We start from the raw sequence: 26,828 nt of genomic DNA, 5'->3' as shown, positions 1-26,828 counted from the left end.
ATTTTAAAATTTCAAACACCCTGAGTATTTTACAATATAAACACAGAAAATTCTTTCCACTTTCTAGTTCTGACACAAAAGCATCGGAAATTGCAGGATGCATTTCTACATTTAAAATGTAACAAAAATAGCAATGGTATTTTTTATTAAGATTTCTTCTTGATCTGTAGGTAGTTGTCCAGTAATAATTACTTAAAGGTGGATGTGTTATAAGGACATATGCAGACATGTAATAAGAGGGTGATACAATGGTCAGAGTCACCAGCTAGTGAATGCAGGACTTCTGGTCTATAAAATACAGTAGAAAAGGGAAATAGATCAGGACATGATTTCATTGCATGTGAGGGAGGAACAAATGTCACTCAGGAGACACCCGAGCAATCCTGTGACTAAGGTCTGAGAAATTTAAAAAGAATCCCTTTTGTCCATCTGTTATTTATTATCTTGACATATTTTTCTCCAGCATGTAACATGTATTTGTCAAATGTGTTTGGTTATATTACATAGTGATGAGACAAAGTTCCTGTTCTAATTACATTTACAATTTAGTAGAAACACATAAAAAATTATCATATTATGTAGCCTCTTGTTAAAGGTGAAATCTCTGGTCTCCCACACCTTGGGTTTGAGTCCTGACTCCAAGACTTTCTGAGCAAAATATTTAACCTTTCAGTATCTCTGTTGTTTATCCCTAGAGTAGATATAAAAAGAATATCTACCTCATAGGATTACTAGAAGATGAAATGGTTTGATATTCATAAAGCGCTTAGAACAGTGTGTGGTACATGATAAAGACTATAAACATCCCCTATTATTTAATGTAATATTTATGATATTTAAAACATAAATTATGATAAATATCATAAATTATGATAAACCATTTGTACCTCCAGAACACAGCATTTCATTCCAGATCATTCTGTCTTCTGCATTCTTTTCCTTCTCCTAAAATTTTTGTATTGCAAAAGCCTAGTTTCTCCTCTTGGGTCTTTGTTTTATTGTCACACGGCTGTCATACTCACAACACTTCCGATGCCAGATGTGTGGGAGTTTCCCCTACAACATGCCAGTCTCTGTGGAACCAGCTGGGTGTCCTACAATGTAACTCATTTCTGACATTTTCTACCTGGAGATGGCGTTGGATCCCACAGATTGAAGGCTCAATCCTATAAGAATGCTCCTTTTCCATTTCAGGTGTTGATCACAAGTAATAGATTCCCTGGGTTACCAACACCTTCTGTTTGATTTGGCTACAACACCCTCTGCTGGCTCGAATAATCTGCTAGGACAGCTCATGGAACTCAGGGTAACCAGCTTATTTAAAAGATCTGATAAAGGATACAGGTGAACATCCAAATGAAGAGATCTGGGAGGGACCTGGGCAAAGAAGCTGTTGCTCCCATGAAGCTGGGGTGCTTCACCCTCCCAGAATGTGGATGCAGTGAGCCACTTGGAAGCTCCTAGAAACCTGTACTATGGGAATTTTATGACAGCTTCTTCATGTAGGCATGTGGGGTTACTAACTCCACCTCAGTCCCTCTCTCCTCCTTGGAGGATGGGGCTGAAAATTCCAAGCTTCTAATCACACCTTGGTCTTTCTGGTAACCAGTCCCCTTACAGAAACCATGCAGAAGCCCACCCTGAGTTGTCTCATAGAACAGCAGATGCATCTAATGCTCTTTTTTTTTTTTTCATTTATTTTTATTAGTTGGAGGCTAATTACTTCACAACATTGCAGTGGGTTTTGTCATACATTGACATGAGTCAGCCATGGAGTTACATGTATGCCCCATCCCGATCCCCCCTCCCACCTCCCTCTCCACCCGATTCCTCTGGGTCTTCCGCGAGTGCACCAGGCCCAAGCACTTGCTCATGCATCCGCACCTGGGCTGGTGATCTGTTTCACTATAGATAATATACATGCTGTTCTTATCAAAAACCATCCCACCCTCAACCTCTCCACAACAGAGTTCAAGTCTGTCTGTATTTCTGTGTCTCTTTTCTGTTTTTGCAATATATGGGTTATCATTACCATTCTTTCTAAATTCCATATACAGTGTGTTAGTATGCTGTAATGGTCTTTATCTTTCTGGCTTACTTCACTCTGTATTATGGGCTCCAGTTTCATCCATCTCATTAGAACTGATTCAAATGAATTCTTTTTAATGGCTGAGTAATATTCCATGGTGTATATGTACCACAGCTTCCTTATCCATTCATCTGCTGATGGGCATCTAGGTTGCTTCCATGTCCTGGCTATTATAAACAGTGCTGCGGTGAACATTGGGGTGCACATGTCTCTTTCAGATCTGGTTTCCTCAGTGTGTATGCCCAGCAGTGGTATTGCTGGGTCATATGGCAGTTCTATTTCCAGTTTTCTAAGAAATCTCCACACTGTTCTCCATAGCGGCTGTACTAGTTTGCATTCCCATTAACAGTGTTAAAAGGGTTCCCTTTTCTCCACACCCTCTCCAGCACTTATTGCTTGTAGACTTTTGGATAGCAGCCATCCTGACTGGCGTGTAATGGTACCTCATTGTGGTTTTGATTTGCATTTCTCTGATAATGAGTGATGTTGAGCATCTTTTCATGTGTTTGTTAGCCATCTGTATGTCTTCTTTGGAGAAATGTCTGTTTAGTTCTTTGGCCCATTTTTTGATTGGTCATTTATTTTTCTGGAATTGAGGCTGCAGGAGTTGCTTGTATATTTTTGAGATTAATCCTTTGTCTGTTTTCTTCATTTGCTATTATTTTCTCCCATTCTTAAGGCTGTCTTTTCACCTTGCTTATAGTTTCCCTTGTGCAAAAGCTTTTAAGTTTCATTAGGTCCCATTTGTTTATTTTTGCTTTTATTTCCAATATTCTGGGAGGTGGGTCATAGAGGATCTTGCTGTGATTTATATCGGAGAGTGTTTTGCCTATGTTCTCCTCTAGGAGTTTTATAGTTTCTGGTCTTACATTTAGATCTTTAATCCATTTTGAGTTTATTTTTGTGTATGGTGTTAGAAAGTGTTCTAGTTTCATTCTTTTACAAGTGGTTGACCAATTTTCCCAGCACCACTTGTTAAAGAGGTTGTTTTTTTCCATTGTAATTATCCTTGCCTCCTTTGGATTGAAGATAAGGTGTCCATGGGTACGTGGATTTATCTCTGGGCTTTCTATTCTGTTCCATTGATCTATATTTCTGTCTTTGTGCCAGTACCATACTGTCTTGATGACTGTGGCTTTGTAGTAGAGTCTGAAGTCAGGCAGGTTGATTCCTCCAGTTCCATTCTTCTTTCTCAAGATTACTTTGGCTATTCGAGGTTTTTTGTATTTCCATACAAATTGTGAAATTCTTTGGTCTAGTTCTGTGAAAATACCGTTGGTAGCTTGATAGGGATTGCATTGAATCTATAGATTGCTTTGGGTAGAATAGCCATTTTGACAATATTGATTCTTCCAATCATGAACAGCTAATGTTCTTCTCCATCTGTTTGTGTCCTCTTTGATTTCTTTCATCATGTTTTATAGTTTTCTATGTATAGGTCTTTTGTTTCTTTAGGTAGATATACTCCTAAGTATTTTATTCTTTTTGTTGCAATGGTGAATGGTATTGTTTCCTTAATTTCTCTTTCTATTTTCTCATTGTTAATGTATAGGAATGCAAGGGATTTCTCTGTGTTAATTTTATATCCTGCAACTTTACTGTATTCATTGATTAGCTCTAGTAATTTTCTGGTAAAGTCTTTAGGGTTTTCTATGTAGTGGATCATGTTGTCTGCAAACAGTGTGAGTTTCACTTCTTCTTTTCCTATCTGGATTCCTTTTATTTCTTTTTCTGCTCTGATTGCTGTGGCCAAAACTTCCAAAACTGTGTTGAATAGTAGTGGTGAGAGTGGGCATCCTTGTCTTGTTCCTGATTTCAGGGGAAATGCTTTCAGTTTTTCACCATTGAGGATAATGTTTTCTGTGGGTTTGTCGTATACGGCTTTTATTATGTTGAGGTATGTTCCTTTTATTCCTGGTTTCTGGAGAATTTTTATCATAAATCGATGTTCAATTTTGTCAAAGGCTTTTTCTGCATCTATTGAGACAATCATATGGTTTTTATCTTTCTATTTGTTAATGTGGTGTATTACATTGATTGATCTGTGGATATTAAAGAATTCTTGCATCCCTGGGATAAAGCCAACTTGGTCATGATGTATGATCTTTTTAATATGTTGTTGAATTCTGTTTGTTAGAATTTTGTTAAGGATTTTTGCATCTATGTTCATCAGTGATATTGGCCTGTCATTTTCTTTTTCTGTGGCAACTTTGTCTGGTTTTCAAATTAGGGTGATGGTGGCTTCATAGAATGAGTTTGTAAATTTACTTTCTTCTGCAAAATCTGGAAGAGTTTGAGTAAGATAGGTGTTAGCTCTTCTCTAAATTTTTGGTAGAATTCAGCTGTGAAGCCATCTGGTCCTGGGCTTTTGTTTGCTGGAAGATTTCTGATTACAGTTTCAATTTCCATGCTTGTGATCGGTCTGTTAAGATCTTCTATTTCTTCCTGGTTCAGTTTTGTAAAGTTATACTTTTCTAGGAATTTGTCCATTTCTTCTACGTTGTCCATTTTGTTGGCATATAGTTGCTAGTAGTAATCTCTTATGATCCTTTGTATTTCTGTGTTGTCTGTTGTGATCTCTCCATTTTCATTCCTAATTTTGTTGATTTGGTTCTTCTCCCTTTGTTTCTTAATGAGTTTTGCTAACGGTTTGTCAATTTTGTTTATCTTTTCAAGAAACCAGCTTTTAGCTTTGTTGATTTTTGCTATGGTCTCTTTTGTTTCTTTTGCATTTATTTCTGCTCTAATTTTTAAGATTTCTTTCCTACTACTAACCCTGGGGTTCTTCATTTCTTCCTTCTCTAGTTGCTTTAGGTGTAGAGTTAGGTTATTTATTTGACTTTTTTTCTTGTTTCTTGAGGTAAGCCTGTAATGCTATGAACCTTCCCCTTAGCACTGATTTTACAGTGTCCCATAGGTTTTGAGTTGTTGTGTTTTCATTTTCATTCGTTTCTATGCATATTTTTATTTCTTTTTTTATTTCTTCTATGATTTGTTGGTTATTCAGAAGCGTGTTATTTAGCCTCCATATGTTTGAAGTTTTAACAATTTTTTTCCTGTAATTGAGATCTAATCTTACTGCACTGTGGTCAGAAAAGATGATTGGAATGATTTCAAATTTTTTGAATTTTCCAAGACTAGATTTATGGCCCAGGATGTGATCTATTCTGGAGAAGGTTCCGTGTGCACTTGAGAAAAAGGTGAAATCGATGGTTTTGGGGTGAAATGCCCTATAGATATCAATTAGGTCTAGCTGGTCCATTGTATCATTTAAAATGTGTGTTTCCTTGTTAATTTTCTGTTTAGTTGATCTATCCATTGGTGTGAGTGGGATATTAAAGTCTCCCACTATTACTGTGTTATTGTTAATTTCCCCTTTCTTACTCGTTAGCGTTTGCCTTATATATTGCGGTCCTCCTATGTTGGTTGCATATATATTTATAACTGATATATCTTCTTCTTGGATTGATCCTTTGATAATTATGTAGTGTCCTTCTTTGTCTCTTTTCACATCCTTTATTTTAAAGTCTATTTTATCTGATATGAGTATTGCTACTCCTGCTTCTTTTGGTCTCCGTTTGCATGAAATATTTTTTTCCAGCCCTTCACTTTCAGTCTGTATGTGTCCCTTGTAGACAGCATATATAGGGGTCTTGTTTTTGTACCCATTCAGCCAGTCTTTGTATTTTGGTTGGAGCATTCAACCCATTTACATTTAAGGTAATTATTGATAGGTATGGTCCCGTTGCCATTCACTTTGTTGTTTTGGGTTTGCATTTATACAACCTTTCTGTGTTTCCTGTCTAGAGAAGATCTAGAGAAGAGCTGGTTTGGTGGTGCTGAATTCTCTCAGCTTTTGCTTGTCTGTAAAGCTTTTGAGTTATCCTTCATATCTGAATGAGATTCTTGCTGGGTACACTAATCTGGGTTGTAGGTTATTCTCTTTCATTACTTTAAGTATGTCCTGCCATTCCCTTCTGGTCTGAAGAGTTTCTATTGGTAGATCGGCTGTTATCCTTAGGAGAATACCTTTGTGTGTTATTTGTTGTTTCTCCCTTGCTGCTTTTAATATTTGTTCGTTGTGTTTGATCTTTGTTAATTTGATTAATATGTGTCTTGGGGTGTTTCGCCTTGGGTTTATCCTGTTTGGGACTCTCTGGGTTTGTTGGACTTGTGTAACTATTTCCTTCCCCATTTTAGGGAAGTTTTCAGCTATTATCTCCTCGAGTATTTTCTCATGGCCTTTCTTTTGGTCTTCTTCTTCTGGGAGTCCTATGAGATGAATGTTGGGGCATTTCACATTGTCCCAGAGGTCCATGAGGTTGTCCTCATTTCTTTTGATTCTTTTTTTTCTTTTTTCCTCTCTGCTTCATTTATTTCCACCATTTTATCTTCTGCTTCAGCTTCACTTATCCTATCTTCTGCCTCCGTTATTCTACTGTTGGTTCCCTCCAGAGTGTTTTCGATCTCATTTATTGCATTATTCATTTTTAATTGACTCTTTTTTATTTCTTCTAGGTCCTTGTTAAACATTCCTTGCATCTTCTCAATCCTTGTCTCCAGGCTATTGATCTGTAACTCCATTTTGTTTTCAAGATTTTGAATCATTTTTATTATCATTATTCTAAATTCTTTTTCAGGTAGATTCCCTATCTCCTCCTCTTTTGTTTGGCTTGGTGGGCATTTTTCATGTTCCTTTGCCTGTTGGGTATTTCTCTGCCTTTTCATCTTGTTTAGATTGCTGTGTTTGGAGTGCCCTTTCTGTATTCTGGTGGTCTGTGGTTTCTTTTTATTGTGGACGTTTCTCCCAGTGGGGGGGGTTGGACAATTGGCTTGTCAAGGTTTCCTGGTTAGGGAAGCTTGTGTCGGTGTTCTGGTGAGTGGAACTGGATTTCTTCTCTCTGGAGTGCAATGGAGTGTCCAGTAGTGAGTTTTGAGATGGGCCTATGTATTTGGTGTGACTTTGGGCAGCCTGTATGTTGAGGCTCAGTGCTATGTTCCTGTGTTGCTTGAGAATTTGTGTGGTGTGTCTTGCTCTGGAACTTATTGGCTCTTGGGTGGTGGTTGGTTTCAGTGTAGGTATGGAGGCTTTTGGATGATCTCTTATTACTTAATGTTCCCTGTAGTCAAGAGTTCTCTGGTGTTCTCAGGTTTTGGGCTTAAGTCTCCTGCCTCTGGATTTCAGTCTTATTCTTCCAGTAGCCTCAAGACTTCTCCAACTATACAGCACTGATAATAAAACTTCTTGGCTAATGGTGAAAAGATTCTCCACAGTGAGGAACATCCAGAGAGGTTCACAGAGTTACATGAAGAAGAGGAGAGGGAGGAAGGAGATAGAGATGAGCAGGAGGAGAAAACAGGGACTCAAGAGGAGAGAGACAGATCTATGCAGTACTCTGTTCCCTAAGTGTTCCCCATAGCCCAGAACACCCACAGAGATTCACAGAATTGGATTGAGAAGAGAAGGGTGAGGGAGGAAATAGAGGTGATCTGGGGGAGAAAAAGGAGAGTCAAAGGGGGAGAGAGTAATCAACACACTGCTAAGTAAAAATGGGTACTGAATATTGGATTCTTAAATGTCCAAGATTGATATCAAATACTGAAAAACAAAGATTAAAACTCTAGAGTAGAGGTTAGACTCTTAAAAATACAATACTAAAAACAAAAACAAAAAAAAAATTAAGAAATATATATGAAGCTCGCTTTAAAAATAGGGTCTTTTTTTTTTTTTTTTGCAAGGTTACAGTGAAATGAAAATGAAAATTGAGGAGTAATAGAGGAGTAATAGAGGACTTTAAGAGAAAATAAAAGAAAAAATCAAAAAGAAAAAAAAATTAGTTAAAAAAATAGTAAAATATAATATATGAAAATGAAAATTAAAGAGTAATAGAGGACTTTGAAAGAAAATAAAAGAAAATGAAAATAAGGAGTAATAGAGGAGCAATAGGGAATTTTAAAATAAAAGAAAAGAAAAAAAATTTTTTTAATAAAAATAATATTTTTTTAAATAAAAAACAGTAAAAATATATCTAGGAATTTCTCTGTAGCTGTTGCAGCAGTGTGGGTTTGGTTCAGTTTCAGATAGCTCCTTGTTCCAGCTTACACTTCTCGATATCTATAGGCCCCTTCCAGTGTAGTCGGTGTTAACTATAGTTATTTTAATCTGTTGCACCTGTCACTTCTGAAGCGGTTCCCTTTGCTTATTTGGCTTTTGTTTGCTGGTCTCTTCAGTGTCTAATTTCCGCCCTGACACAAGTGGGCGGAGGTGGTCTCTTGTTTAGATGTGCTTGTTCAGTCGTGCTGTGGGGAGGGAGGGGCACTGCAGACAAATCTCAGCGGCCTGTGTGGGGAGTACTCGCAGTGTTCCGGCCACACTAGGTTTGCCCCCGCTTGAGGCGTGTGTGCTTTCCCCGTCTACACTGCTCAGGCTCCAGGCTGCTCTATAGGGAGCAGGCCCTGAGTTGCGTGCAGTTCCAGTTTTCAGGTACTCCACGAAAGCACAGACTCAGCTGGGCTGGCGTTATGTGCCTTCCCCGCCCGAGCAGCTCAAGCAGCCAGGAGCTTGACGAGCGCACTCTCCCCGGGTGCAGCATGCCTTATCCCCTCCACGGTCCCAGCCTGTTTCCACGCACACTGGTCTGGTGAGTCTTGTGTCTCTGCTGAGGAGCTGGTCTCTAGCTGTGACCCTCCTGGCAGATGTCAAACATCCAGAATCTCAGGAAGTCTTTAGTTAGACACTGGAAGCCTGTCTGCAGTTTGGTAGGGTATGCTATCTCTGGAGCTGAGTTTGCCCCTTTCCCCTCCCCCCTGCCTCCTGCCTCCAGTGGGGGATGGGCCAGTCCACAGCTGACTAGCTATTCTCTGGAATTGCTCAGTCCTTCCTTCGTTCCTAAGCAATGCTACCCACTCCTCTCAGTTCAGCCCCCAGTTGCTGGTGGTGGATGCGAGCGTCTGGGGTACTTTTCTTCTGGGAGTTGCTTTTAGGCATGTAATCTGTGGGTTTGATTTATTTTTCCTCCCAGTTAGGTTGCCCTCCGAGATTCAAAAACTTCGCCCAGACCCGCCAGTGAGAGGGTTTCCTGGTGTTTGGAAACTTCCTCTATTACAACTCCCTTCCTGGGACAGGTCTCCTTCCCTAACTCTTTTTTTCTCTCTTTTTATCTTTTATATTTTGTCCTACCTCCTTTCAAAGACAATGGGCTGCTTTTCTGGGCACCTGATGTCCTCTGCTAGCAATCAGAAGTTGTTTTGTAGCGTTTGCTCAGCGTTCAACTGTTCTTTCGATGAATTTGTGGGGGAGAAAGTGGCCTCCCCGTCCTATTCCTCCACCATTTTAGCTCCTCCTCTCCTTTGCTTTTCACTTCCCTTCTTTTCACAGCTATTTGTAAGGCCTCCTCAGACAGCCATTTTGCTTTTTTGCATTTCTTTTTCTTAGGGATGGTCTTGACTCCTGTCTCCTGTACAATGTCATGTACCTCCACCCATAGTTCATCAGGCACTCCGTCTATGAGATCTAGTCCCTTAAATCTATTTCTCACTCCCGCTATATAGTCATAAGGGATTTGATTTAGGTCATACCTGAACGGTCTACTGGTTTTCTCCACTTTCTTCAATTTCAGTCTGAATTTGGCAATAAGGAGTTCATGATCCAAACTGCAGTCAGCTCCCTGTCTTGTTTTTGCTGACTGTGTAGAACTTCTCCATATTTGGCTGCAAAGAATATAATCAATCTGATTTTGGTGTTGACCATCTGGTGATGTCCATGTGTAGAGTCTTCCTGTATGTTGTTGGAAGTAGGTGTGTACTATGACCAATGAGTTCGCTTGGCTGAACTCTATTAGCCTTTGCCCTGCTTCATTCTGTGCTCCAAGACCAAATTTCCCAGTTACTCCAGGTGTTTCTTGTCCTCCTGCTTTTGCATTCCAGTCCCCTATAATGAAAAGGACATCTTTTTGGGGGTGTTAGTTCTAGAATGTCTTGTCGTATTCATAGAACCATTCAACTTCAGCTTCTTCGGTGTTACTATTGGGGCATAGGCTTGGATTACCATGATATAGAATGGTTTGCCTTGGAAATGAACAGAGATCATTCTGTCATTTTTGAAATTGCATCCAAGCACTGCATTTCAGACTCTGTTGTTTACCATGATGGCTACTCCATTTCTTCTAAGGGATTCCTTCCCACAGTAGTAGATATAATGGTCATCTGAATTAAATTCACCCATTCCAGTCCATTTTAGTTTGCTGATTCCTAGAATGTTGGCATTCACTCTTGCCATCTCCTGTTTTTGACCATTTCCAATTTGCCTTGATGATCGACCTAACATTCCAGGTTCCTATGCAATTTTGCTCTTTACAGCATTGAACCCTACTTCCATCACCAGTCCCAATCACAACTGGGTGTTGTTTTTGCTTTGGCTCCATCCCTTCACTCCTTCTGGAGTTATTTCTCCACTGATCTCCAGTAAGTAGCATATTGGGCACCTACTGACCTGGGGAGTTCATCTTTCAGTGTCCTATCTTTTTGCCTTTCATACTGTTCATGGAGTTCTCAAGGCAAGAATACTGAAGTGGTTGCCATTCCCTTCTCCAGTGGGCCACATTCTGTCAGACCTCTCCACTACGACCCAGCCATCTTGGCTGGCCCCACATGGCATGGCTTAGTTTCATTGAGTTAGACAAGGCTGTGGTCCTGTGATCAGATTGGCTAGTTGTCTGTGATTGTAGTTTCAGTCTGTCTGCCCTCTGATCCCCTCTGTCACTACCTACTGTCTTACTTGGGTTTCTCTTACCTTTGACGTAGGGTCTCTCTTCACAGCTGCTGCAGCTGACCTGTGGAATAAGAGGTATTATGTCAGAAAAGTCCCAGTGGAAGACATTACTACTGTCTGTCCTTAGGAAAATAGTAAACTAAAAGGTGTACCATATTCCTGGAGGGATTGTAGAGATTAGTGTACCATCAAACCTTGAAAGATGAGGGGATGGGAGTTACCACCACATACATGTTCAGCTCTCCTATGTTTGCCTGTTGCAGGGTATGGATGGCTCTTGAAGAGTGACAGTGGATAATTCTAAGGTTAGCCAGCTTCTGTAGTAGATGTATTTAATCACAAGAGCAAATTGTCAGAGCTGCTGGTACCTGGTATTTAGCTAGAAATCTGCTTTTTCATTACTGTGTCAGAAGTATCAACTACTTTATATATTTTTGGTAAGACATTTCCTTGTCAACTAAAATTAGGAGAACAAACTCATTGGAATTTCCAGGAACCCAGTAGTATGGGGCATATAATGCTACCCACCCTTCTTTAGATGAAGGATAACTTGTTCCATCTCTCCTATAACCAAAGACAATGCACAATGTCTCTTGGGCCTTATCTGATTTGAGAGTCAACATATCATTAATTTGGGTATCTTCCTCTGATTCAATTGCAAAGTTACTCAAAGAGATGCTAGTTTTAAGTGAGTCCCAGAAATTCCCTGGTGGCTCAGACAGTAAGACACCTGCCTGCAATGAGGGAGACCCGGGTTCAGTCCCTGGGTTGGGAAGATACTCTGGAGAAGGAAATGGCAACCCACTCCAGTACTCTTGCCTGGAAAATTCCATGAACTGAGTAGCCTGGTAGGCTGTAGTCCATGGGATTGCAAAGAGTATGACAAGACTAAGAGACTTGACTTCACTTCAGAAATGGAAAAGGCTCTGTATAGATTCAGCCTGGTATGCAAGCTTCTCTGAGACTCAGGACAAATATTAATAATCCAGTAGATCCTTGGTGCTTAATGTGTCAGTCACAGATAAGAATGTTGGAAATCTTTCCAGGCCTTCATATGTGAATTTCAGTGCAGACACATAGGATTTGGAGAAAAGTCTTGCCATCCTCCCAAGATAATTACTCTCCTTTGATGACATAGTGCTTGGCCTGCCACTGGGCCTTAATGGAAAGTGAATGCTTCACCATGGACCACCAAGTCACTATGCAACCAAAGTTTCATGCACTTGGTATTATCTAACCCATCTAAGCCATAAACCTGGGTGTGCATAGCACTCCTTCACAAATAAAGTGATATATGCATGATCTGGCCCAAGTAAGTTCTGATGGTAAATTTTCAGGGATAAGTGGCAAAAATGATCGTGGTCCCCACTCGCATTACAATTCCTTCTCTCTCCCTGCCTACACCTATAAATTATGATCAATAAACAGAGGAATATAAGGTTTCAGACTTGTAAAGGAATAGATGTGCAATGATCTCTAAAATTGGAAGCTGCAGAAATGCAATCTCATCCTGAAAGCTACCTGAATAATAGTAGCAAAAGGAAATCCTCCCAATGGGTACATTTCAAGGGGTGCACCTGGTCAATTATTGAACTTGGAAGGAGTGTTCAAATGTGCAGTATATACTGATTCATGGTTTTGGCCAATGAATTGCTTGGATGGTCAGGGACTTTGGGGGGTGGGGGGGATACGATTAGAAGATTGTTGACAAGGAAATTTGAGGAAGAGGTATATGTACCACAGATAACTACAATGGTGTGATTACTCACCTAGAGCCAGACATCCTGGAATGCAGAGTCAAGTGGGCCTTAGGAAGCATCACTAAGAACAGAGCTAAGGAGGTGATGAAAATCCAATTGAACTATTTCAAATCCTAAAAGATGCTGTGAAAGTGCTGCACTCAATATGCCAGCAAATTTGGGAGACTCAGCAGTGGCCAGAGGACTGGAAATGGTCAGATTTCATCCCAATCCCAAAGAAAGGCAATGTCAAAGAATATTCAGACTACCACACAATTGCACTCATTTCACATGCTAGCAAAGTAATGTTCATAATTCTCCCAGGATTCAACAGTATGTGAAACGTGAATGATCAGATGTTCAAGCTGGATTAGAAAAGGCAGAGGAACCATAGATCAAATTGCCAACATATGTTGGATCATCGAAAAAGCAAGAGAATTCCAGAAAAACATCTACTTCTGCTTTATTGACTATGCAAAAACTTTTGACTGTGTGGATCACGACAAACTGTGGAAATTTCTTAAAGAGATGAGAATACCAAACCACCTCACCTGCCTCCTGAGAAATCCATATGCTGGTCAAGAAGCAGCCTTTATAACTGGACATGAAACAACAGACTGGTTCCACATCAGAAAAGGAGTACATCAAGACTGTATACTGTTACCCTGATTATTTATGCTGGGCTGTATGAAGCACAAGCTGGAATTAAGGTTGCTGGGGCAAATATCAATAACCTAAGATATGCAGATGACACAATCCTTATGGCAGAAAGCAAAGAAAAACTAAAGAGCCTCTTGATGAAAGTGAAAGAGGAGAGTGAAAAATTTGGCTTAAAACTCAACATTCAGAAAACTAAGATCATGGCATCCAGTCCCACCACTTCATGGCAAATAGATGGGGAAACAATGGAAACAGAGATAGACCATTTTGGGGAGCTCCAAAATCACTGAAAATGGTGATTGCAGCCATGAAATTGAAAGACACTTGCTCCTTGAAAGAAAAGCTATAACCAATCTAGACAGCATATTAAAAAGCAGAGACATTACTTTGCCAATAAAGTTCCATCTAGTCAAGGCTATGGGTTTTCCAGTAGTCAAGTGTGGATGTGAGAGTTGGACTATAAAGAAAGCTGAGCACCAAAGAATTGATGCTTTTGAACTGTGGTGTTGGAGAAGACTCTTGAGAGTCTCTTGGACTGCAAGGAAATCCAACCAGTCCATCCTAAAGGTGATCAGTCCTGAACAGTCATTGGAAGGACTGATGCTGAAGCTGAAACTCCAATACTTTGGCCACCTGATGCGAATAACTGATTCTTTGGAAAAGACCCTGATTCTAGGAAAGACTTAAAGTGGGAGGAGAAGCAGACAACAGAGGATAAGATGGTTGAATTGCATCACCAATTCAATGGACATGAGTTTGAGTAAACTCTGGGAGTTGGTGATGGACAAGGAAGCCTGGTGTGCTGCAGTCCATGTGATCACAAAGAGTCAGACACGAGTAAGAGACCGATCTGAACTGATATGTACCACTTGTTTGAATGGGCAAAAAACTTAAAAATATTTGTTTCCTGCATCACAGTTTAAAAATGGTAGTTATGGTCTACACTACTAGCTTTATTAAACTATTAGAAAAATGTGAGTTTCCTGTTCCCACTAACTTATACTCTGCTTGCTTTGAGGCTTCAGTTACAAAACAGAAATGTTTCCAGCAAGATACAAATATATTCATTTGAATTGTGAGCTAAGACTTTTGCCTGACAACTTTGGGCTGCTCCTGCCTCTGAATAAACAGGCAAGTAAGTAAGTTAGGGTGATGACTGTTATTGATCCTGATTACTAATGGAAATTGCAACTTCTCAGTGGAGATAAGAAAAATATGTCTGAAACTTAATAGCTTCCACAGATCCCCACTTACTATTATAAATTCTGATGATTAAAATCAATGCAAAACTACAACAACCCCATCCAATCAGAATTAACAATGACCCAGACTTTTCACCACTGAAGGCCTGTGCCACCCATCAGGTAAAACTCCATGGCCAGCTTATGTTCTTTCTGAAGGTACAGAGAATGCAAAGTGAGTAACAAAAGAAATTAGTCAAAATGACCAGACACAGCCATGTAACAAGTTATAGAAATGAGAAATGCTATTGCTGTGTGTCCGGTTTATTTCATGAATATGCTGGTACATGTATATGTCACACACATGTGACATAAATACATACATAAGTATCTTTATTTTTTCTTTTATTACTGTATCATGTAACATAAGATATGTTTAACTAGATTCTTTCTTCTCAGGGGGAACTAACCCTTTTGTGGATTTTTTTTTCTTTTTTAGGAAGATTTTAGTTGCTAGTTTTCTAGTCAGTGTAGTATTTTTTCAATGGTTTATTTATTTAATATTATTTATTCATGTATTTGGTTGTCTTTGGTCTTAGTTGCTGCATGTGGTATCTTTAATTTGTGACCTGCAAACTCATAACTGCATAGTGTGAGCTCTCTAGTTCTCTGACCAGGGATTTAACCCAGATCCTTTGCATTGAGAGCACAGAGTGTTAGTGACTGAAATACCAGGGAAGTCCCCGCAAAGTGGGTATCACTATCCCATTTTATAGATGAGGGAAACACAATTCAATGTGAATAAAAATTATTGTGGGTGAGAGGTCATGGAGTTAAGGACCATGAGTACTAACTTCTCAGTAAAACAGCCAAATAATTTATTCTATTTGGTTGCCTCACTCCTTCTTACCATGGAACCTGCACAGATGTGTTCCCTTCTGCAAGGATGCTTCCCCATGTTCTCAGTCCATCTGTCCTAGTTAATTCCCTTTCCTGTTTCAACTATAAGCCCAATAAATTTAACTTTAACTTGATCATAATATTTTCTACTATCCTGCTAATATCTATAGAATCTGTAATGCTACATATTATTTCATTCTCTATTTAAGCAATTTGTCTTTATTTTCCTCTCTTGTTTTACTCTTTACCTTCTTCTTCTCCCCCTCCCTACTGTTCTGAGGGGCATTTGGTTTTAATGATCCTTTAAAGAAACAGCTTTTTGTTTCATTATTTTTTTCCATTTTTTGATTATTTTCATTTCACTGTTTTTTTTTTCTTATACCTAATTCTTGTGTATTGCTTACTTGTTGTTTATGTTCCTTTTATTTTTCTAGCTTGCTAAGTCAAAACCTTTGCAAATTGGCTTTAGACGTTATGTCTCTTTAGACTATATATGTATCTAAATTTTCTTTTAAAGACTTTTATTGCTTTCCACGGACAAAGGTCCATCTAGTTAAAGCTGTGGTTTTTCCAGTAGTCATGTATGGGTGTGAGAGTTGGACTATAAAGAAAGCTGAGCACCAAAGAATTGATACTTTTGAACTGTGGTGTGGGAGAAGACTCGAGCGTCCCTCGGACTGCAAGGCGATCCAACCCATCCATCCTAAAGGAAATCAGTCCTGAATATTCATTGGAAGGATTGATATTGAAGCTGAAACTCTTATACTTTGGCCACCTGATGCGAAGAACATTTGAAAAGACCCTGATGCTGGTAAAGGTTGAAGGCGGGAGGAGAAGGGGATGACAGAGGATGAGATGGTTGGATGGCATCAGCTACCCAATGGACATGAGTTTGAATAAACTCTAGGAGTTGGTGATGGACAGGGAGGCCTGGCATGCCGCAGTCCATGCGGTTGCAAAGAGTCGGACATGACTGAGAGACTGAACTGACTAATGGCTTTCCAATCCTGCAGCAAGGAGAAGACAGAGTCAAACATACTTTAAGGTGAGTATAGTAAGAGATTATTTCTAGATGTGAACAACTGTAGGAAAAGCACAGCTAACATGTAATGTGTGTCCTCAGTCACTCATCATGCCCGACTCTTTCTGACTCCATGGCTTACAAACTGTCAGGCTCCACTGTCCATGGGATTTTCCCAATAGGAATACTGGAGTGGGTTACCATTTCCTATTCCAAGGGATCTTCCCAGATCAAGAATCAAATCATTTCTCTTGCATTTCCTGCCTTGGAAGGCAGATTCTTTACCACTGCACAACCTGGGGTCAGAAGGTGTAATATCTTTGGGCTACTGTGTTAAACATGTTAGAGTCCAGTGGGTGCCTGGAGTAGAAATGAGGAATTAAAAATAAACAAATAAATAAATAATTATATATATATATATTATATATGTATATAATATATATAATATATGTAAAACCTTGCATGAACGCATGTACCTCCCTCATCTGATGAGATACAGGGACTAAGGACAACTTTTTACTCAACCTGTTCCTTAGGTTCTACTGACACTCTTCCTCCTCATTCACATATTCACAACAGGTGAAAAGGGACTAAACAAAGCAAAACTAAATAAGAAAGAAAAATATATTATGTATTTCCCTGCAAATCTAAATAGCACATAAAAATAAATAATATCCTGTAACCAAGTCATTATATGGCTTGTAAGTTTCATGTGGGTGTATTTAAATCTTGAGAGATAATTTCCATATTTCTATTCTAATGGTAATGATGTGATGTTTATAAAGAGACATACATTCTCTTCTTATTCTTTCTTACTATATTTATGTAAAAGGACAATAAAGATTACAAAGTTATTCAATGTGTATTTTAATGTATACCATGGTAAACATCAGCAAATTCAGTCTTTGAAGAAGTTATTTTAGGAAAGGTGAGAAATAGATAAATAACCATGCTATTTCATCAGTGCTACATATTATAGAAATATTGAGCCATTCCTGTGGTAACCCTCAAGAGATTCAATTAAATAAATAAGACTCAAGCCTGTCTTATAGATCCCTTTAATTTTATTGACTTTATTCCTATAATTATAACCTCACACACATTGACTGCTGTAGAATGCCTGTGGGATTTTTTCCCTCTTGCCTCTATTGTGCTTTTAATCAAGGTAATTCCAGCAATGCTTACCTAAATGCTTCTTTCAGGTGGACAATTCATGGGAGAGTCAGATGTATTCCATATCTATTTGTTGTGGCAAATCACAGTCTCAGAAAAATAAAAGGGAACAGCCTGAAGGATAAACTGACATTTCAAAGAAATGTAAAATCTTGCAGAAGTGAGCTTTGTGCTTTGTTACACATTTTTATGTTGTTGTTTAGTCACTAAGCTCTGTCCAACTCTTTGCAACCCCATGGACTGTAGCCTGCCAGGCTCCTCTCTCCATTGGATTTCCCAGGCAAGAATACTGAAGTAGGTTGACATTTCCTTCTCCCGGGGCTTTTTCCCTACCCAGAGATTGAACCCAAGTCCCCTGCTTTGACAGATGGATTCTGTACCACAGAGCCACCAGGGAAGCCCTGTGTATACCTTAAATTTATATAAAATATTGGGATTTTGAAAAATTTTACATATTTTTTATCTGAGTGACCAGAATCTTAGAACATGAATTCTTCTGGACTAATTTTCTTGGTGGTTATTTTCAAGAGAGAGAATTCAGAAAAACCCAGACATCAGTTTGAGGACAAACTGAGAGTTTTAAGCCTTTATTTGTATTTGTATTTGGGAGAAGATATTCCAGTATAATGAAAATAGTATGAGATTCCAAGCCATACAGAATTTGTTTAGATATAGAATTCCCCTTGGTACTTGTATAAACTTGTGGTCTAGCTCCCTTATCTGCAAAACAGGGGCAATTAGACATTCCCTAACAAGTGGTGGTAAAGGGGAAATGATTAATAAATGAAAAGCTTCTAGTATTGTGTCTAGAACATATACAGATTTTCCTACATGGCACAGTGGTAATGAATCTGCCTGACAGTGCAGGAGGCCCAGGGGACAATGGATCAGTTCCTGGTTCACAGAACACCCCCTGGAGTAGGAAATGGCAACCTGCTCTGGTATCCCTGCCTGGAAAATTCCATGGATAGAAGAGCTCTCCAGTCCATGTGGTTGCAAAGAGTCGAACACGACTGAGCACGCACACCAGAACATATAGTTTGTATATGGTTATTTCCACTTTTTACTCTAATTACAGCAAATAATAAATACTACAAATTTTAATTTCATGATTTTCTTTACCATTGATATGTTAGACACTAAAAGAAAAAAATCCTTCAAATTTCCTTTGATGGATTTTTACACTATTTATGTACTTTTGTGACTTTAGTCATAAATCCTTTTTCCTAATACACTTTATTTAAGTGTTTTATTTTCCCCTTTTAAACTGCTGCTTATGTCTTCGCAAACAGTTCCTAACGGAGATTTTTCTTAAAGAATTTCAAGTCTGAAGAAGGGATTCTTGGAAGAAACTCTTTAACAGGAAAGTATGTGAAAAAGTTAACTCAAAATTCTTCCTTCACTCAAAAGACACATGCATGTAAGCATATATATGGGGGGTGTGTGCCGTGGGTGTATGCGTGTGGGGGGGGTAGTGTGGATATGCAAGTGGGTGTGCAGAAAGAGAGGGAGAGAGAAAGGGAACAGGGTAGGAAAAAGAAAGGGAACAGCAAACCATAGGGAGTTTTTATGAATTTTAGTTAAAGAAGATCAGAAGGAAAATGAGACCTGCTCTAAAGGATATTTTCTCATGAGAATGTATTTTCCAAAGTGATGTTCAGTCATTGTAATTAGTGCAACGCTGCCCTAGATGTTGAGTGCTGAGACTTAAACCCATATTTAAGAAACATTCTGAAGCAAGAGATACACTTCCTACAGCTTTGATTCTCTAGTTTTTCTACTCTTTTGTACTAAAATTTTAATGAAAAGTTATCTTAACTTTGTTTATGTGATGTGATCAGTCTTCCACATAAACAAACTAGGTTTCTCAAATTATATATAAATAAACTTTTTGATAAGCTCTCTTTTATACACAGGCTAAGCTTATACCAACACTGAGGTTTATTCCTTAAGCTTATGTAAGTCTAGTATGGATTTCTCCATCCAACTTCCCTGTTACAGAATAGAAAATCTAAAGATAAAACAATTAACTGATGAACATGGTGGTGTCTATTTTCTTAGAGGACAGTGGATTTTCTCCAGTTACTTGTTGGAGTATTGTCCTGTGGAGTTGACAAGTTAGAACAATAGCCTATTTATATTGGATATTATTTGCATGATTTTTTTTGACATAAGCAAACAGATCCACCATTATCAATTTCACTTATCAGTTGAAGAAAGAGGCTCCAAGAGTATGAACTACTCAGTGCTCACAACAAAAACATCAACAAACAAACAAAACTAATAGGAACATGTGAGCCTGGATGCTCATCTCCATGATCATTTAATGACAGATCTGTACAACACATCATAGTGTTCCTCAGTAGTACCATTAGGATCCAACTCATTGAAATTAACAATATTTGAGGCAAACCATGACTTTGCTGTGAAGGACGTTTGGATATGGATAGAAGGTGATGCTTTCAACATATTGACTTATCTGCTTCTAGGTATACTACATCAAAAAGGTGGTGCTATTCAAAATGTGTATTTAAATAAGTAGGTTATTATTTAATCACATTAAGTTCTTCAGATTTCAGAAGAAAACTTCCAGTTCTTGAAAATGTTTAAGTATCAACAGTAACCTCCATATTTTGAATAATCAGAAAAAAATTGAGTTTTAATATAGTAATGGCGTGTCTTCCTGTATTCACATGCCCAGTACTTAAATTTTTCTGTTTCCAGTTACTACATGTTCTGAATCTTAACCACATCTGCCTAGGAGAACCTTTGAAACTACTGATATTTTTAACTAATTTAGGTAGGCTCTGCTATAATTAAAACATGCTTTGTTTTAATTTCAAGAATATATATGGAGTTCAACTGATTGTATGGAATGCTCATCTGTTACTGGAACTTTATACAAGATGAGTATGCACATGGAGAAGGGGAGAGATTTTCTTAAAGTTATATAGAGGACTAAAGGCTGAGATGGAGATTGACCTTCATCTTTTATACAGATACACAAGAGCTGGAGTTTCATTTGGTCAGTGAGTGCTGTTACATAGTTCCCAAGAGCATGAAGTCTGGTATCAGAGTCAGGCTCATCTTGGTTTGATTTTAATTTAATATCTTAATAATTTGGTGCAATTAACTGAATACTCCAATTTTTGGGGGGTTTTCCAATATGCAAAACGAGTATCAGAATACTACCTACTAGTTGATTATGAGTTAAATCCCTGCAAAATGTTTACAAATGATCCCAGATTTATATACTTATTCTTTTAAAATATCATTTGAAATATGATGCCCATGATCTAAAAAAACTAGATTATCTGTGGCAAATCCTCTATGATCAACATCTTTTTTCATCACACAAGTAACACAACTTTTTAAAATGCTATTAAATATGTATCATGTTCTGTATCATTTCAGATGAACTGAATTTCTGTTGTGTATTCTGAACTCAGCTCAGCTTCATGGGAAAATCAGAACAATGTCACAGATTTTGTTTTCATAGGGTTGTGGGGAAATAAGAAAATGGAGTTACTGTTTGTCTTCCTGTCCCTGCTCTGTTACCTGGCTGTCTTACTGGGGAGTGTCGTCACCTCACTCACCATCAGCTGCAGCCATCTCATGCAGCAACAGAGGTACTGCTTCCCCTGTCACCTCTCCCTCACGGATGTCAGCTACACCTCCACGGTGGTCCCCAGGCTAATCAGGGACTTAGCTGCAGCAAGAAAAACATTTCCTATAACAACTGTATGACCCAGCTCTTCACTGCCCACTTGCTGGCAGGTGTGGAAATTTCTTCTTGGTGTCCATGGCTTTTGATCACTATGTCGCCATCGTCAAGCCCCTGCACTACATGGTCATCATGAACAGACAGAGGTGTAGCATGTTGATCGTCCTGGCCTGGGTTGTCAGTTTTTGGCATTCTATTGCTTTACTTCTCATGGTACTCAAGTTACCTTTCTGTGGTCCTAATCAGATAGACCACTATGTGTGCAATGTGAAGCCTCTTTTGAAACTGGTGTGCAAAGATATTCATGTTGTGAGTATCTTAGTGATTGCAAATTCAGGGATGGTAGCTGTTGCCATTTTTCTTGTCCTAGTAGCTTCTTACATAGTCATACTGTATAATCTTAGAAGACATTCTTCTGCAAGGCAAAAAAAGGCTCTTTCAACTTGTAGTTCTCACATAACAGTTGTAGTATTATTCTTTGTGCCCTGTATCTACATTTATGTTCTACCTGCAGGGAGTGAGAACAAGGATAAGGACATCTCTGTGTTTTACACTGTGATTGCCCCCATGCTGAACCCTTTCATCTACACCCTGAGAAACATGGAGATGAAAATCACTATGAGGAAAGTATGGTCTAAAGTGACACATTCAGATTTAAATTAAATACGGTGATGTATTTGATGTCCCGAGGACATGTATCCATTGAGATATTATTGAAACATACTAGCTTTCTTTTGGGAGTTGGACTCAATGACCTCTGACATTATACGAGTGAAAGAAGCATGTTACTGTGATTCAGATCACAATCTGCTCCTTTATGGATCCAGCTAGTTCTGGGTGTGACTGTTTGGATTTGACCATTTTAATGTAAGAATTGTCCTAAAGCACAGCCAGTCATATAACAGGCCTCTGCAAAAATTTCTGTGAAACCTTATTTTCCTTGGAATAAAATACAACCTGTTGACCCATGCATTAGAAAATTGTTTGACTCTAACTAGCTAATCTCAGAAATCATTGCATTGAAAGAAAGCACGGTGTTACAATGATAGGCTATAGGATCAAGGAGACATGGGTGACTACTGACTCTAAATTTTTAAGTCAGCCATTGCTCTCTGGTGGGCCCTGGGATGGTGAACTTAATGCCACAGATGAGACAGCTTTCATTTTCTCAGGTTCAATTGTCAAGAGCAGGGTGGGGCTGTGAGCTGTTACAAGCCCAGAGATATAGCAACTGGGGCATGGGGACACTGAGCCAGTGAAGGGGCCCTGATGGATGCAGCTTTACACACTACGTTCTGCATACTACATGCTACCACAAGATTTCAGTCTTCATCCTTTCACACCCCAACAATCACAGTGACTTTTAAAAAAAAAAAAAGAGGCCCTATTTTTCCTATCCAACAATAGCACGCAGGCAAGTGCTTTATGGAGTATAATTGTTTTTTTAATAAGTTGAAAATCCTTCCTGACAGTAAAGTGCCCTTTTATTTGAGTCATCACTCTTTCTGATGGATTAGAATCCTAAGATGGTGGTATGAGCAATACCAATAAGTTCTGAAGCCTGAAAGAATTTGAAAACATGAAACAATCTTTTTTACTTACCCTTTGGAGGTTCAGTGACTCATTTCTTTTATATCTTAGTTATGGATTGAAATACCAATATACTACCATTACCATTATGATATATAAAAGTGAGCAGCTATTTATGAAAAATTATTAGAACTTAGTAAGAATTTTTATATATAAATATATATGTTTTATGAATTTATAAAGTAGTTTCAGGTCTCACGTACATGATTACACAGAGCACAAAGAAGAAAACAGCCACTGTGATGTGAGAGACACACCTTGTGCCTTGCCGCCAGGTGGTGGGTCATAGGGAGAACAGGGTGACCACATAACAGACCATGAGGAGAAGGAAGTCTAACAGACAGATGCCTCCACTGTTGGCAGAGGCAAGTAATCCCAGAGTGTGAGTATCTGTGCAGGTAAAATTAAGCAAGGACTCCGATCACCCAAAAACTGATCTATGACATTACAGCCACAGAAGAGTAATCAGAAAAGCAAGAGGTTGCATGAAGAAAACCTCCCACACACACCACTGCCACTAGCAGACCACATGCCCACCAGTCCATGAGGATTGATTAGTACAAGGGCTTACAGATGGCCACATAGCAGACACAGGCTATCACACTACGCAGGATGATCTCAGGAGTCTCTGAGTAAATGTTCTGAGAAGATTTGGGTCATGAATCCTTTGAATAGGATGGTCTTTTTTTCATAGATTTAGACTATAATCATTATAAGGATATTCACAGAGGACTAGCAAGCATCAAAAAAAAAAAAAAAAAGAGAGAGAGAGAGAGAGAGAGATGGGCCAGGGAAAACTACATGGGGGACTCCTGTAACAGTCTGGCAGTGATGATGACCACCATGAGCACATTTCTGACCACAGATGTACATGACCAAAAACACAACAAAGATGATTTTCTGAATCTTTGGAATCTGTGTGAGTCCTAGGAGAACAAATGCTATCATGCTGTTCTTATTCTCCATGTATTTCATGTTATGATTATTTATATTACTTGAAAAATTAAGGCAACCTTGAATTTATTAAACTTACTTACTCTTGCTGCTTTTATTGCTCAGTTGCTAAGTCATGTCCAGCTCTTTGCGAACTCATAGAATTCAGCATGGCAGGTTCCCCTTGTCTCCCAGACTTCTCTGTCCCCCAGAGTTTGTTCTAATTCACATCCACTGAGTCAGTGATGCCATTTAACCATCTCATCCTCTGCCCTCCCCCTTTCTTTTCCTTTTGCCTTCGATCTTTCCCAGCAAGGGTCTTTTCCAATGAGTTGGCTCTTTGCATCAGGTGGCCAAAGTATTGGAGCTTCAGCATTAATACTTCTGATGAATATTTGGGGTTGATTTCATTTAGAATTGACCAGTTTGATCTTCTTTTCAATCCTAAGGACTCTCAAGAGTCTTCTCCAGCACCACAATTTGAAGACATCAATTCTTTGGTGTTCAGCCTTGTTTATGGTCCAGCTCTTACATCTGTACATGACTACTGGAAGAACAATAGTTTTAACTATCAGATCTTTGTTTGCAAAATGATATCTCTACTTTTTAATATGCTTTCTAGGTTTGCCAGGGCTTTCCTTTCAAGGAGTAACTGTCTTTTAATTTCATGGCTACAGTCATCATCGGCAGTGATTATGGAACCCAAGAGAACAAAATCTGTCACTACTTCAAATTTTCCCCCCTTCTATTTGCCATAAAGAGTTGGAACCAAATGTCATGTTCTTAGGTTTTAAAATGTTGATTTTTCAAGTCAATTTTTTTACCCTGCTCTTTCACCCTCATGAAGAGGCTCTTTAATTTCTCTCCACTTTCTGCCATTAGAGTGGTATCATCTACATATCTGAGGTTATTAATATTTCTCCCGCCATTTTTGATTCCAGTTTGTGATTCATCCATCCTGGCATTTCACATGATGTACTCTGCACAGAAGTTAAGTTAGCAAGATGACAATATACAACCTTGTCACAATCCTTTACCAATCTTAAACCAAGCTCAAACAATACCACGTTTGTGCTTCCAAATTTCAAATAAAATGTGTTATTGCATCATTGAAAGTATTTTGACCTTGACCTTTCTCTCAGACATAGCTTTTCCTTCTCCAATTCTGCTACAGATCATGGGCCATCAGACTGTTCTGAAAGTTGTTAAAAGCAACTTGTTAGTAAGTGTATTTGTTTGAAAGTCAGAAAGATTAAACTAGAATCCTGATTCTTTCACTTGAAATTTCTTTTACCTAGGATATATTTCTTGGCACTTTAAAGTTTTGCTTTCTCATCCATAAAGATAAAATAATATTATACACTTCGCAGTTTTTATAATAATTGAATGAGGAAAATTATGAACATAACAATCACTGTGATATAAGTATATACAGATGTTTTATCTATTTTTGTGACTCTGTATACATTTAGAAAGTAAATTAACATTTGATTAATAAGGCACAGAAACATTTAACTGTACATTAAGTCCAGGAAGAGTCAACTCTAATTTTAATTTTAGTGAGGGCAAACAGAGTCATATCATCCTTAGTGGTTGATCATAGCAAAGTGCTTCACATTCATGCCTGGGACTAAACAGTTGTTGATCTATTTATTTAATAATTATGTTGATGCACCTACTGCATATTTGAATTTTGTTTTCATTCTCATTATTTGTTGTGATTGATTACTAAAGGAGTTGTCCCATTGTAAAAGCCTGATTTTGGAATAGGAAAACTGGGTCCTTTCATTTTCTTAATTTCAATGAGCCTAAAATCTATTTCAAAAAATGTTGATGGTATTTATCAAGTATTTTTTAAAAAGATTTGGGACAAGGATTAAATTCTCTATTTAAAAAGTATTGAAACAATGATTATACAGAAAGTTAACGATTGTTAATAAGCTTTAGAACTATAGAAAAGCTTGCTTCAATATTAAATTAACTTTTTTCTTATTTTTTTCATTTTTAATTTAATAATAATTACAATGTTGTGTTGCTTTCTGCCCTACATCAACATGGATCAGGCATCGGTATATATATGTCCCCTCCCTCATGAGCCTCCCTCCCATCTCCCACCCCATCCCACTCATCTAGGTTGTCACACAGCCCTGGTTTGATCTTAATGAGAGTTTAGAGTATTCAGAAACAATGCCATCTTCAAACTGACCTCTTCTTGAATATGACCTCTTCTTTGACCTCTTCTTTGAATATGAAAGATAAGCTAAACTTGGGAAGACACTATTCAGATAACTCAGTATCAAGGCAGTAGTCAACAAGTAAGTTTTGTTTTGCTTTTTAAAGTCTAATTATTTCCTTGTAGCCTGAAGCCTCAAAATGTTTGTATCAAAAACTTTGAATTTGAGCTTGGAATGGATTCAGTTGAACCACTATAGAGGCATGGTCTTCTTTAGACAGCTCTGGTTCTGTAATTAAGAGGCAAAAGGTGTGGTGGAAGCACATTCAAATGTATCATTCCACCCATGATGACTCTTGCTCTGGAGATTCAAACACACACACACAATTTTCACCTTGCATTACATGAATATTTAAAGAAATTGCTACAAGGCTAAAGGATTTTGTCTTGTAGCTGCAACTTTCTTTCCCAGGGATTAATTATTTTCTTTGATAGAAAGGTTTTGTCTTAAAAACAGGTATTCTGAAGAGACATCTTTGAAAAACTTAAATTTGAGTGGGGAATTGTATTGTCTACACTTAGAGCCTGAAAATGTAAGATTCTATTTGAACTTGTGTTTCCATGTTTCTAAGAAAGCTAAATTCATATGAATATTAGATTAGTACAAAACCAATTGCAATTGTTATTCACCCTTTGATATCAGAATGCATTCTTAAATAAATATGGTTATGTTTTACATAATTTTAAAACACATTTCTCACTTTAATTTTTTGCTGTTAATGACATTATTTTCTGTTTATTTTATATTTATTTTAGGCTAGGGGAATTATGTTTGACAAATAGCAAATCAGAGTGATTTTCTTATTTGAGTTTAA

The 26,828-nt window shown here is 38.2% G+C and overlaps 1 pseudogene; it reads left to right on the top strand.

Moving 5' to 3' along the window:
• LOC122452974 overlaps window positions 1-21,920 on the top strand; it is a 39,620-nt pseudogene extending 17,700 nt beyond the window's left edge.
• Window positions 21,921-26,828: the final 4,908 nt, after the last annotated feature.

The sequence above is a fragment of the Cervus canadensis genome, chromosome 14, assembly GCF_019320065.1.
Source record: "Cervus canadensis isolate Bull #8, Minnesota chromosome 14, ASM1932006v1, whole genome shotgun sequence".
In the NCBI taxonomy this organism is placed as follows: domain Eukaryota; kingdom Metazoa; phylum Chordata; class Mammalia; order Artiodactyla; family Cervidae; genus Cervus; species Cervus canadensis.
This window is presented reverse-complemented; position numbering and strand designations above follow the sequence as displayed.